The sequence below is a fragment of the Mastomys coucha genome, unplaced genomic scaffold (genome assembly GCF_008632895.1).
Source record: "Mastomys coucha isolate ucsf_1 unplaced genomic scaffold, UCSF_Mcou_1 pScaffold22, whole genome shotgun sequence".
Taxonomy (NCBI): Eukaryota; Metazoa; Chordata; class Mammalia; order Rodentia; family Muridae; genus Mastomys; species Mastomys coucha.
The window spans coordinates 11684989-11698851 of record NW_022196905.1 but is presented as its reverse complement, the minus strand read 5'-3'; positions in this window follow the sequence as shown (position 1 = coordinate 11698851).

Here is a 13863-nt window from a genome sequence, read left to right as displayed (position 1 = left end):
AAGAAGAAGAAGAAGAAGAAGAAGAAGAAGAAGAAGAAGAAGAAGAAGAAGAAGAGAGGGAGGGAGGGGGAGGGAGGGAGGGAAGGAAGAGAGATGAGGAGCAAAGGAAAAGAAGGTAGGATGTTGAGAGATAGAAGGCTAGGAGAGCTGAACAGGGAAAAGAAAGGAGGGAAGGGGAGAGGAGGGTAGAGAGAGGGCAAGAAAAGGGGAGGGGAGGAGAAGGACAGGGATGGGTGGGAGGAGGGGAGGGGAAGGGAGGAGGAGTGAAGGGGAAAGGAGGGATATGGGTGAGAGGGGATGGAAAGGGAAAGGGAGGAAAAAAGGAGAGGGGAGGACTTTCCCATCAGACCTATCACCCTCATGAATCAACCAATAAAACTGACACATCTCCACCATGGAAGACCTAATAGGATGATAGCCCCATGCAGCATGACTAGATGGTATTAGCTTGCTTTTGTGAAGTACTATACACCAGTCACCTATCAAACCCTGCAAAAGCACAGTGTGGGCTGAAAGCTGCCTCCATGCTCTGACTGTAGGAAGGCTCCACACTGCCGGCCCAGACAAGGTCAGAACAATGCAGGTCAGAGTATGGGTGCCCCCACCACCTTGCTCACCCCAGCTGATGCCATGGAGCAGGACCCTGGCTGAGAAAGGTCTGATATCTGGTTTCTAGCCCTAGTCAGTCTTGAGATTAGTCGAGTTGCTTGACTTCCCCATAGAAGAAAGGGAATCCAGATGCAAAGGACACTGGAGAAATTAAATGAGTTGTCTGTCAAATGGTAGTGACAGTCAGAGTCGTTAGGGACAGCCATCATTGACGATGACAGTCATAGTTTCTCATTTTGTGCTCCCTTTCTAAAGGGTGGGGAATTCTACTTTTGTCTCTTGTAGTTCACAGTCGGCTGTGAAGATTGATATCAAAACAAGACTGTGCTAGCATTAACCTAAAGGAAGGGTGGATTACATATGCCTGCAGGGTGGGGGTGAGGGAGGGTGAGGGGGGCCCGAACCTGGAACAGTGGTGCCATTTGACAGAAACAGACCGGAGGTAGACCAAGGAATTATCTCATTTTAAACACTTTTGGAAAAAGGGTTGTCCTGTTATTTGCCAAGAGAGAAGACTAAAAAGAATCTGTCAACTACTTGACAAGGGGTGGGAGGGACGGGGGATGTGATAAATCCATACTGAGCACTGTCCTGCAAACAAGGGTAAGTTCCCCACAAAACTGACCACCACCACCCCCAAGCCACCCCACCTCCATCCCTGCTAGTCAACACTGTGAAGAGAACTAGTGTGTTAGGAGGAGACTAGGGCGGGTCCATGCGAGCTATATATTTCATTAGCATCTGCACCCTTTGCTGAACCATGAATTCGAAATAATTTAGGTGATACATACAAATTTAATTTCTTTGTTCAAAAAAAACCCACATCTGAAACGATCCCCTGCAAATGTAAGGCTCGGGCAGAGAGATCTACAAAATGAGTCTCCTTCTAACTCGTCCACACTGTGTGGAAATAATCTTCAAGGGAAGGAATAAACCTATTTTAAAAACAGCTGAGTCCTTTAGATCATATACCCTAACCAATTTATGGAGATAAATGGAATTCAGTATTAAAGAAATATTTTTTCCACTCCTCCAGAAAATGTAAATGCTGACTACAAAATAAGCAGAGGCTAAGAAAGAGAGAAAAGAAAGGGACAAAGAAATCAAGAACAGAGCAGCACGGAAACTCAGAAAACATAGCTGACAGACAACTGAGAAGCCACAGCCTTGCCTCTCACCTCCAGTTCCCACTGACACAACCAAATGTATGTGGGAGCATCAGAGAGGTGCCCAGGAAAGTGGCACCCCTTGCCTTTCCACCACCAGGAACTAGAAGAGGGAAAAGTAGTCTATCTTCTCTAATCCCCTTCTTCTTTCCTTCTGTCTGGTACTCATGCTGACTCCCAAAATATAGTTACTCTGACAAGCCTATGCTAATTACCAGGAGTCAGAAGAAAGCGCAAGAAAGAGATAACAAAGTAATGCCGTGAGTGATGGCTTCTGTCCTATTAATATAAATGAATACAAAATACTTTTTAAAAAATGCATTAGGCAGATATTGGCTTATGATGAGGTCAATATCACGATTTATTTAACTCTGGGGACAATAAATCTTGATATTGACTAAAAACATAAGTCAATATGTGTACTGTTGTGTGCATTCTATTACAAAAATGAGGTTTTTAACTTTAATGGCCACTTTCACAAAGAGGAAAATAAAGACCCTCAAGTTCCACCCACCCCACAGTGGTTGGGGACAGGCTTCTCTCTGACTCATGTTAGTTGATCAGCAGGTCAGTTAATGCAGATTGAATTATTTGTCCCAGTGTTTCCCCTTTTGTATCCACAACCTTTGATGTTTCTCCTGCATACGGCCAGTTTAGGGCTCGGCGTGTGATACCTTAGCCAGCAGAAAGTGGACTGAAGTTTGTCTGTTTCCAGGCTGGTCCTAGATAGGCATACTATGTTCTACTGTTCTCTCAAGTCTCTGTCCTCATGATTGGATGAACTTCCCTCAAGTTCATGCTGAACTTACAAAAAAAGGGGGGGGTCCATTTGGAGCAGACCCAGAGCCCAGTATGAAGCTCGTAGCCCAGATGGAGCCACAACTGAAAGCAAATCCCTCTAAGCCTAACCTCAGTTAGTGCCTCCAGGCAACTAATGAAAATCACTGTGATTCAACAGTCCTTATGCAGCAGTAGGTAACAGATACAAAGTTAGCATTTACTAGTTACCATTACTCCTTCTTCAAAGAAAGTTGAGGATGCCACATGAATGAAAATGTATGTCATTAGCATGTGTTCCATGTGACCCTCATCCCCCCAGGCTCTTAGCTTGAGACCCTAACCTCCTCAGTTCTGCATACATCCAGAGGCTGTGCTCAGGATCTTACCAGTTTCCAAGAAAGATATATTAATTCCAAGTACTGGTAGATTGTGACAAACAGGAAAATGTCCTGGGTTGCACACAGCATTCTTTAACCCCTATGTCAGACATCTTGCTTTCTCCATGGCCTTCCTCACCTGTACCAAAAATGATTTTCTTTCTATTCTTCTAACCCAGCAACCTACTCCCAGTTACTCTCTCTTCCTCCTAGGTTAGTCCAAAGATCTTCAATTCCTTTCCCATGGACCACACTGAAAACCTCAGCCATGTCCCCTCTTAGACTCTTACACTCCCATTGCCTAACTCTAACTCCCTTTGTTATTAGCCAGTATTGAACCCAGATCAGCAAACAGATCTGCTCTCTTTAGAAGGAGATGCTTCAGAAGGTTCTTCAGTGTTTGGGACTGCATTTCAGTGACTATGAAACTCTCCAGAGTGAGTTGCTCTTATTCAATTTTAAGCATGTGTGCAACTCTGTCCTTGAGGTGTGTCAGAGCCACTGTCATCTCAAAGTCAGAACAACTGTGATGACCTAAGCCAGACTTTTGCATTCTCCTGGAAACTTCTCCTGAGAGGGTTCACAGGGCCCTCCTCCCCCTGAGGAGATATACATGCTTAGCAACTGTGAGAGTTGGGGATGTAGCAGCTCATCAGCTGCCTACATGTAAGGAGCAAGCTAGACTGTTGTGGAACCAATTCTTTGGTCTGTTGTTCCCACCTTTATTAGTGATGAAGAGAAGTAGACTTTCCAGGGCAAACCATGCTGACACTATCCACTTTGGGTTTTTTTAGTAACTAAGCAGTCAGTTAAACCTGGGAATAGAGCAGAGAACATAAGAGAGAAATACTTAGACTGTACAAACCAAATCCAGGAGGGGAGATTCAGAGGTCTGAGGGACCCCAAGCTCTTTTTTTCCTAAAGAATTGAAGGTAATTTTACTTTAAAAATGAGAAGTTTTTCTCCTCCAAATTTTCAAATTTTTAGATTCTTTATAGCCAGGTACATTCTATGTGCAATAAGTTTAAGACATCCATGTTTTACATCCCAAACATTCTATGAAAAGAAGTAAACCATTAGCATTTTATTGTTCGCTCTCCTCACATTTCTGGAGTGTGGGGAAAATATCAAATAAGTTAGTAAAATCAATTGGAGGGAAAGGGTGATTTTCCTACTTTGTCTTCAAAATTATTCTGATGTCATAGTGTTTTGAAGCACATGATAAAACTGTAACTAGGGATGTTGGCAGAGAGGAGGGGAGAACCCCTGAGACATCCAAAGATAAGCCAACAGTGGTAGCCGTAGGTGCCCCAGGTCTCTGATTGGTGAAATAACATACAAGAAGGTTCAGGGATTGATCACAGTCACAATTGAAGAAATCCTTCTATTGAGATCTATAGATTTCTATTAAGTAGGCATATCTTCACACATCCCCATTTCCTGTTAAGAAAAGTCTTATGCTTACTTCTTTGCAGGATAGATCTGGGATAGGCAAGACGATGATAGAAGAATCCATGAAGGGCAGCTGACAAACACTGCTACTGCACCCCTGGCATCCATTTCCTGGCTTTATTTAAGAAAAAAAATAGTTTTTGCTGGGTCTATAGATCACCAGCTGAACTCTCTACATCCTAGACATTCCTAAAGTGTTCTATGGAAGGTATCTAAACAGGTACATGCATATCAGTTCCAGATGGATAATGGGCACACATGTTCTTTACCATTGCTCCACTCCCTCCCCATCTCCTTTTACTAGGCATGATCCTAACCGCACATGGATTGTATACCTGGGTATACACTGAAGTCGGCACACCACAGAGACACCTGCGCACACACACACACATACACACATATACACATGTTTACACCAATACTATTTCATAATAGACAAGATACAGAATCAGCCTAGATCCGGTCAACAGATGAATGAAGAAAATGTGTTATGCAAACACAACAGGGGATTATTAAGCCAAAAAAAGGGAAAGAAATTATGTCATTTGCAGAATAAAGAAAAACAGATGCAACTGAAGAACATTGTGTGGACTAATTAAGCTGGGCTCTGAAAGACAGATATCACATTTTCTCTGACATATGAGATCAAAATTACCAGTATGCCCTATGGAAGTAGAATGGGACTGTTTGAGAAGAGACAGGAATGAGTAGAAGCTGGTGAGAAAGAAGAGAGGTTAACCAAGTGATAGATACTAGCAATGTACAGTGTATGAGAGCATATGCAGGAAATGTCACAATAAAACCCTGTATCCGATACATTAGTTTGAAATTGTTTTGGATGGCTGAGGCTCCAGATGCTGAGACTCAACACAAATGCCCAGAGGTTTTCAGGCAGAGCAGCAGCATCTTGAACACTTTTCTGGTTCTGTAATAAATATCTTTAGCCAAGGTCAGCTAAGCAAAGAGATCTTAATTTATCTGTTTATTTATTCATTCAAACATTCAATAAACATTTATGAGCACTTTGTGCTCTGGACTAGGAAAACAAACGTGAATAAAAAAAGACTTTTTTCCCTTCAGAATCAGGCAAACACATTAACAGTTATTTCCCAGAGCTTCAATATTTGAAAAAAATCAGAGGAGGAAGGTCATATAGACCTCGAAAGGTGAATTTAAAAATAACTAGCTAAAAAAAAATGGTTTCAAGCAAGTCTAACGCAAGCCTGTTTAAACTGAACATAAACTCAGTTAGATAAGTAAATGTGTTTGCACAAGACACCTGGGAATCTCTTAAAGAGGTCAACCAACAGATGACCAGATCTCACCTTTCAGTCAGCTTACTCTTCATGCCAACGCCTTAGCTCTAGAGTAACCTCACCGTATCTAAAATCACAACTGCTCAGCAACACTGTTGCATCATGCCTTGAGCAAGGATGTCCCGGCAATGTATTCTACTTGCAACTGAAGAGCAGGGTGGGATTTCCACACTGAAGTAGATAATTAACACCTGGTAAAACCTCAAGCAAGAGAAACCTACACATTTAAAAACAACTTACAAATTGACTGAGGCAACCGACATCCTAGAAAAGAGACAATGTGTATACTGACATACTTTTTCCAGTACAAAAGAAGAAATAGCATAGTGAATGTGACATTCAGTCAGATAGTGTGGGGTATGGGTGGAGACAATCTCAGATCAGGGCTTCTCACCTTTATACCTGTGTCCCTCTTTTTCCCCAAGGAATCTTTATGCAGCCCTAGGTACATAAGCATATTAGTTAAGTATATAAGTCAAACACTTATTGATAAGTCATAAAGTAATTTATTTGGAACACTGTTTGGTGTACATATCATTGTATCATTTATTAGAGATTAAAGAAAATTAAAATACTAATGAGGTAGATTATTTATTTCTACATAAAGAATTAAAACCTCAGCTAGATATTTGATGCTTCAAGATGTGGAACATATCTTCAACATTTTTCAGAGCCAGTCAATATTTTGATGTTATAACTGTCAGTGCTGAGTATGCCCTTTCAAATAGGTAGTACAAAATAGCAAAAGTAAGTTTAGGGCCATTTCAGAAATTGCTGGAAATTCTGTCCCAATCCCAAGCCAAAATTCACTTAATGATTTTTTTATGAAACTTGAGTCAGCAAGTCAAATAATATATTTAAAAATCAGATTTCTGAGCCAACTGCAATCAAGACATACTAATTTGATGCTTACATGCTGAGTAGGAAAATATTGAAAGTTTGTTTTATATAATTAAACCACTATGTTTCTGTAAGAGCATAAAACTTTGTATGGACAATAGAAGCACTGGAATGTATGTGTAATAGACAATACTCTCAAATCTGAGCTGGTATTCAGGTAACATTCACTGGTCTTGGATAGCATGACACTAGGCATAATGAAAAGTGATCGTGTTGTGTGTTCAAAACCAAGACCATAGTGAAGTCATATGTTGCAACACAGATGAGAACTGTCAGAAGCACTCTGGATTCATTGCACACTTGATTTTGAGTTAGTATGTGGTCACTGAGCATTTAGAAATGTCTGTTGTTGCCAGATTGTCTGTGATTCCCCATGTCCAGTCACGAGATGCATAGGGAGTCTTGACCCTGTTTCAGAAACTGGTAGAGAGGAAAACTTCACAGTAAAAGTAACTCTAATTACAGGATTCTCCATGGAAATGGAAGAAAAACTGTGCATTTGTAAAGCTGAGGCAGGAGGATCTCGGTTCACCTAGCTTCCATAAATCTCAAGGAGCTCCTTCAACCAGAGATGCTGTCCCTGCAATCAGACCCAGCTGGGTTGCCTGCTGCCAAAACCTTGATGCAAGACAGTTATTTCCATACACTCCCCTCCTGCCTGTTATCTCTCAAAAACACCAAAATGTACTATATAGCCAGTGGTCCTAAAATAAAGCTAATCTGAAGGGTTAGGTGTAGACTTACCCTTAATCACAGCAGTTGGGAGGCAGAGACAGGTAGATCTCTGAGTACTTAGCTAGCCTGAGCAGCATAGCAAGTTTCATGCCAGTCTGGTCTACATGGTGAGTGCCAACCAAGGTTACATAGTTGACACCCTGTCTCAATAAATAAATAAATAAATAAATAAATAAATAAATAAATAATCTAAAATCCATTTAACCAGCCAGCTTATCACCTTCCAATACAAGGGATTAGGGTATGAGCCTTAAAGAGTACTTATCAAAGAAAAGATGACAAGCCCAAATATTGTTGGTTTCTCTCAATGAAAAAAATTACAAAGTGATAGCTCAATTCGGAAGGAACCCCCCCCCCGCCCCACACCCATAATTGATAAAACAACAAAACAAAACACAATAGCCTTGAAAAGCCCATATTCCTTTCTTAAGAGTAGGCCTCCATTAGTGACTGTAAATCACTGTTTTGAAACAAAGCTCTCACCAGGCAGAACATGCCCCTGCTTTGTGAAACTGCGAAGGAAGCTGCAAAGAATGCAGCAAGGGAAAGCCCCTTACCCCTTCCTCTCTCCCAAGACCGGGTGGTGACCTGGATGTAAGAGGGCAGGAAGAAAAGCCCCCTTTCAGCACTTAGCCTTTCTCTCTGCCTTTTCCTCCCTCACACCTTTAAGGACCTCCCTTAGAAAGAACGTGGAAGTCGTCATTTGATGAGGAATTTGCATGCGGATTGGCAGCCAGTGTAGCAGCTCTCAGATTAGAGCCATCCCGCTGCACACTAAAAGGCACAAAGAACTCGAAGTGCATTTCCATCCGCCCTGCCTTTCCAGGCGGTGCATCACCAGCCACGGCTATTGATGAGCACTTGGAACAATACCAAAGTGCAGTGTAAGATCAATCCTGCTGTTTACTCCGTTGAACTAAAGGAACAAAGAACAGAAGAAAAGCCTTAAACCGGGCCATCGCAGAGGCTCGGAATGGAGGATGAAAAAACGGCCCGATGGGCAGTCGCACAGAGTAAATGTATTTGGAGAAGCAGCAGTCCTGCCTGAGATGATTTGTATTTCGTGCTGTATCTTCAGGGGATAAAAGCACTCCTAGTAGATAGTATTGGAGGCAAACTTGAAACACTGCTGCAAAGCGCTGTGCTCCTTGCCAAGGAGAGAATAACAACTCCCTAATTGCTGAGGAGTGTTAAGTATCTGCTCGTGCATGCCTCTCTCCTCCCATGGAGAGGCAACTCAACCAGGCCCTCCTTTTAACTCCAAGGGCCCCTGCACCCCAACAGTTGTCTGGGGCTTGATGTCAACAAAGCAACAGGATACTGGGTCTTACTTGGATAAGTACCAGAAACTGTAATTTGTGGGATTATTTCTCTTTAAGCCTTTTTAAAGTTATTTCAAATGGGGAGCCCAGCAATTTCTTTGCTGCCAAAATAAAAGTAAGGGTACGCTTAGATAGAAACAGAAGGGATGAGGCTAGAGGCAGAGATAAATGCTTAAATGCAAATGTTTCTAGAAGAAGGCAGAGGGATGCAGTCATTACAGCAATGGAGGCATTTTCTTTCTTCATGAAAAGCTGGCACAACATGCTACTTCCCTATTTGGTTAAACCATGTGACACTGGCCATCAGCAATGACAGAGTGACCCAGGTGAAGGAAAGAGGAACAGAAATACACACTGGCCAGACCGGGCACATCTCCTCAACTCACCATAGGGAGACAGCTTGCATGACTCAAAGACCAGCTGCTTTAGCTTTTGGCATGGCAGAGCTTGCTAAGACAGACCAGGCCCCAACCCTCACTTACAGCAATGGATCTCAGGAGGGGACCCAGGAAACAGTTGTGCTTACTAAGGGTAGAGCCTTTGCTTCTCCCTTAGAAAATAGCCCTGACTCTGTCAGCAAGTCATTTGCTCCCAAGTTAGGTAAGCCTCACTGCCATAACCCCCAGCAGATACTAACATGTCCCTTCAGACATAGTGGCAAGTGAACAAAGAGGACATGTAGTTTGAGCCGTGTCACTGTCTTCTATGTATTTGTGTGTTCTGCCTCACCCTTAAATATCTACTTCTTTGAAAACAAAAGCCCTAATTTAGTCTTTGAAACTGTTCCATTACCTGGCACATATCCATGCCCAGCAGTTTTTGGAAAGCTGATCTGGTCAGAGACATTAAAGTACTGGGCAAAGTATTCACTGTCAAGGAATAGCAACATTTTTGTTGTTCAGATGTTCAGACAAAAGGATAGAACAACCTGGACTGAGTAATCAGGATCTCCATCATAGAATGACTCAGTTTGCCACATCTGTAAAGTAGGTGTGAGATCTTAACTACATACTCAAAGAGAAAGAAAATACATGATACAGTAAGGATGTGAGTTGTACCCTCCAGACTACCTATATGCATCATGCTGTAACTTGTATTTACATAGGCTGGTTAAAACAATAACAACAACAGCCTGAGACAATGTCTCTATATATAGATAGTCAAAGATCTGGAAATTTTAAATGAATGCACACTATCAATTCTCAAAAAATTTTATAAATAGTGAGTCCTTCAATTTTTCATTTTTTTCTCAAATGTTTGTGAAACACATGGACATACAAGCCCAAACTTGTGAAGGAGGCTTTCTTCCACCAAAGAACAAGTTCAAGTTTTAATATTAACAATAAAATGCACATCAAGAGTCAAAGACATTTCTTATTATTCATATTGTCTGAGCATAGAAGACTCACTAGACACATAGAGAACATTAAAGGAGACTCAATTTCAGTCGAAAGGGCTCATAATATAAATTAGAAAGACACATGCTAAATTAAACAGACGCAATTTAGATTAGATGAACAAGATTATCAGATTTCTCTGGTTCCTTCCCAGCAGGGACTAGAGGAAGAAGTTGCCCAGAGGCCCCAATATACAAAAGGGTCTGGAGTTCCTGAGTCAATAGGTCATTTCTTAGGTTTATTGTGTACATACTATGTCCAAATACTAACCCTGGAATTTCCAAAGTGAAAATAACCCTGACTTCATGAGGAGGACATAGGCACTGAGGGGGGGTGGAATTGAGGGGAAATTACAATTTCATGAAAATTGTAATTCTGTGGCATCTTGGTTTCATTAGAAATTCCCAGTTCTTTTCCAGCTAGCCTCTAAAGAGTAGCATTCCCTACCTTGCATGTTAAACTCCATGCTTTCCATACCAAAAAAAAAAAAAAAAAAAAAAATGTGTCTTGCTATTTTTCCCCAAGCCAGAAGAACAGTAGATATCCCCTGATGCTCTTCGGGATGAAAAGAAGATATTCTGAGGGATCAAGGCAAATGGGTGCATGGCTCATCCAAGGTTGTATTGAGTTAGTGCAGAAGTAAGACCAAGACCTCCTTCCAAAGCGTACCTCCTCCCACTTCCTCCCCCTTAGGCTACTCCCCTTCTGACACTGGTATAATGTGAACACAGAGGCAACTGGTACATGTTGCTTTAAATTTTTCTAGTGGCTGTATTTTAAGAAGCAAGAATATGTGAAATTGTTAATGATAGCTATTGCTTAACCCAGTGTGTCAAAGACATTGACCAGTGTATAGTCAATGGTTAAATTAGTACTGAAACATTTTACCATAATCTTCAAAATCCCATTCATATTTCACACTTAGTCCACTATAATATGCAGTAGCACTATAATATGCAGTAGTAGTAGTAGTATCAAGTGCCCAGAGGCAAAGGTGGCAATGTTCCTGGCTTTACCAGGTCTATCAGATGTACTTCACCAGTGAAGCCATGCCAAGTTCAGCAGGGGATCAGGAAGCTCCTCTGTAGTTATACCTACTGAAGTTAGACCCATCGCCAGCCCTATTGGAATGTAAGAGATCTGTTCACAGCCTACAACCCTACAGAGACTGCCACAGCCCACTGTAAGGCTCTAGAAGCCTCTGAAGCTCTCCCTCCCTAAAGCATTTCAGCTAACCTCCAGGCAAGCCTAAGGGACCATTGTGTGGAGGAAAACGTCTCCCAGACCCTTACAGATTATAGCTTACAAGAAAAATGAAAAAAGCATCTTTAGTGTTTCAGCCAAGATCTACTGAGTGATGGCTAGGGGTTAAACACTGAGCTATGTTTAGGAGACAGAGCAGAAGCCATAGGCCTCTCCTGGAGTGTGTACTTTCTAGTGAGGCTGACTAGAGAAATGAACACACACGTAAACCCATTTCCATCTGTGGAGACTGCCTACGGAGATCTGGGTAGGGAGAAGAAAGCACTAACCATCTACCCTGTGCCTTATACCATGTCAGTCTCCTTTGTCTGAGTCACTGTCAATAACGGCAATCAGTTCTAAGTGCTTAAAACAGCTCAAGAAAAATGCTAGGTTCTCTGTGTCCCCACATGTTCGTGGGCACACATGGTAGTGGTGTGCCTGCCCGTGTCATGGCTAAGGTTAAACGCAACATCTTTCCTAGCCCCTCTTCATTTTATTTCCTGAGGCAGGGTCTATTGCTGATCCCAGAGCTCACCAGTTTGAGTAGTCTAGCTAGTCAGTTTGCCCAGGGAACCATATCTCTGTCTCCTAAACATTGGGATTATAATCAGCCACCATGCCTGACTGGCTTTTATGTGGGTGCTGAGGATCTAAAGTCCAGTCCTCAAGCTTATGCAACAAGTACTTGACCCACTGAGTCATCCAGCCAGGCCCAGCGCCAGGTTCTGTATATCACTTTTAACTTTTGTAATAATTTTGCAAGTTGAATCACATGAAAAAGTCCAACATTCAAAAGTCCACATAAAAGTACAATATTCAGACAGGATAACCACCAGAGGTTCCACCACCATTAAGTAGAGAAAGAAGGGCCTGAACTCAGATCACACATCGCATTCTCTTCTCTACCATGTGATGTCAGTTTTAAGTTACGTGGATATGCAGAGTGTTAAGGAGGAATAGAAATGTGCCAAGCCTGTGTCTGAGCCTTGGCATTAAAATCTGACCTTGAAGCCACTAATAAGAGTATTTCTAAGAACCTTGAATCAAGAGCATCAATCCATACATCAAACAATGTATGCTGGGGAAATCACTAGCCTACATCTCTCAGATTGACTCTTATGGCTGTTCCACAGTGGTGAGGTTACAACTGGGTCTAAGACTGAGTGGTCCATAATCAATTAGCTGTAGCAACTATGGCTGGGGCACAAAGAGAGGACATATTTGCTACATATGTGCCATCCCTGAGTCTGACTCAGACCCTCATGGACTCAGGTATAAGTCCTGGATCTTGGACAAAAGTGGATCCAGTCTGAGACCAGGCTTTGTTAAATTCATTCAGAGTCAATGAGATCTATGTGCTTGTCTGAGTGTGTACTGAGCATCCTTGGGCCTGACCATGGGTCTTGTGAGGGTCTCAGTCCCAAGGAATAAATTGGAATGTCGTTGAGTTGTATTCTGCCCTAAACTAAGACTTGGCTGACAAGTTCTTAAAACCCTGGTAAGTTTATCAGTTATTGTAGTGATAACGCATTTGTAATTTGACAGCTTTACTTCTTGCTAAATTATTTCTGTGCAAAGTATATTAAAGTTGCAACAGGATGTACTGTTACTAGTTTTCATATATTCCAAAGCTATAACACAAAAATAGTTCTTCTGTAAGCACAAAAACCTAAACAAGAAGACATAATGGGTATCTTCTATCCTAACTCTCATGGGCAGACCTGAAAGACATGCATCTCCACCAGCGCCATGTTCAAGGAGGACCCTGAACACAGAACAAGCCAGATGATCTTGGCCACTTCTGCCTGATGCAGAGCACTCAGCTAAGCCAGTGGAAGGAATTCGGAGACTAGAGGGCCACAGCTAAGGCAAAAGCAGCCTGTGGTTAGCACGTCTTCCTTCCCATCTTCTCTAATCCTGGAAATCTCTCGGCTTACTTACAAGGCAGACACCACCTCACAGTCTTCTGAAACCCCTACCTTGTCTACATAATCCTGATATTAGTGTTTTCCACAACGTCTGTTACAGGCATGGGAAGATTCTTGCTGTCTTCCGATTGTGGCACAGGCACAGAGGACAGAATCTTCAGACGGGAGACCTTTCTCCTCAGACAAAGGACTATCTCTTCCTGTGTAGTGGGAGATATTAGCCCTTCGGTTATCCTCTGTTGTGGAAGGTGAGCATCCCAGGCTTTGGAGACAGGGATAATTACATGGGGATTTACAGGTAGGAGGGAAGGAAGGAGGGGAATGACAAAGCCAGAAACCTAGCAGTCTGACTCTGTCACTGAAGCATCATCCACTTGCTCAAAATGAACATAGCTTCAGCACTGACCTCCCCTCCTTCCAAAGGCAAATCTTAGTTGTGAAAGGAGGCCTGTAAAAAAAGATTCCCATAGCCTGAAATGCTAAAACTTCCAAGAGCTTTTAGCACTTCTTGGCCTGGCACACAAGTACAATTGCCAGGCAGACGTCCTCACAGCCTCTACCATCTTCTTTTCACATTGTGACTCGGACAGTGAGGGAGCAAGCACACAGTCATTTCACAGCTAACGCTGGTTGCAA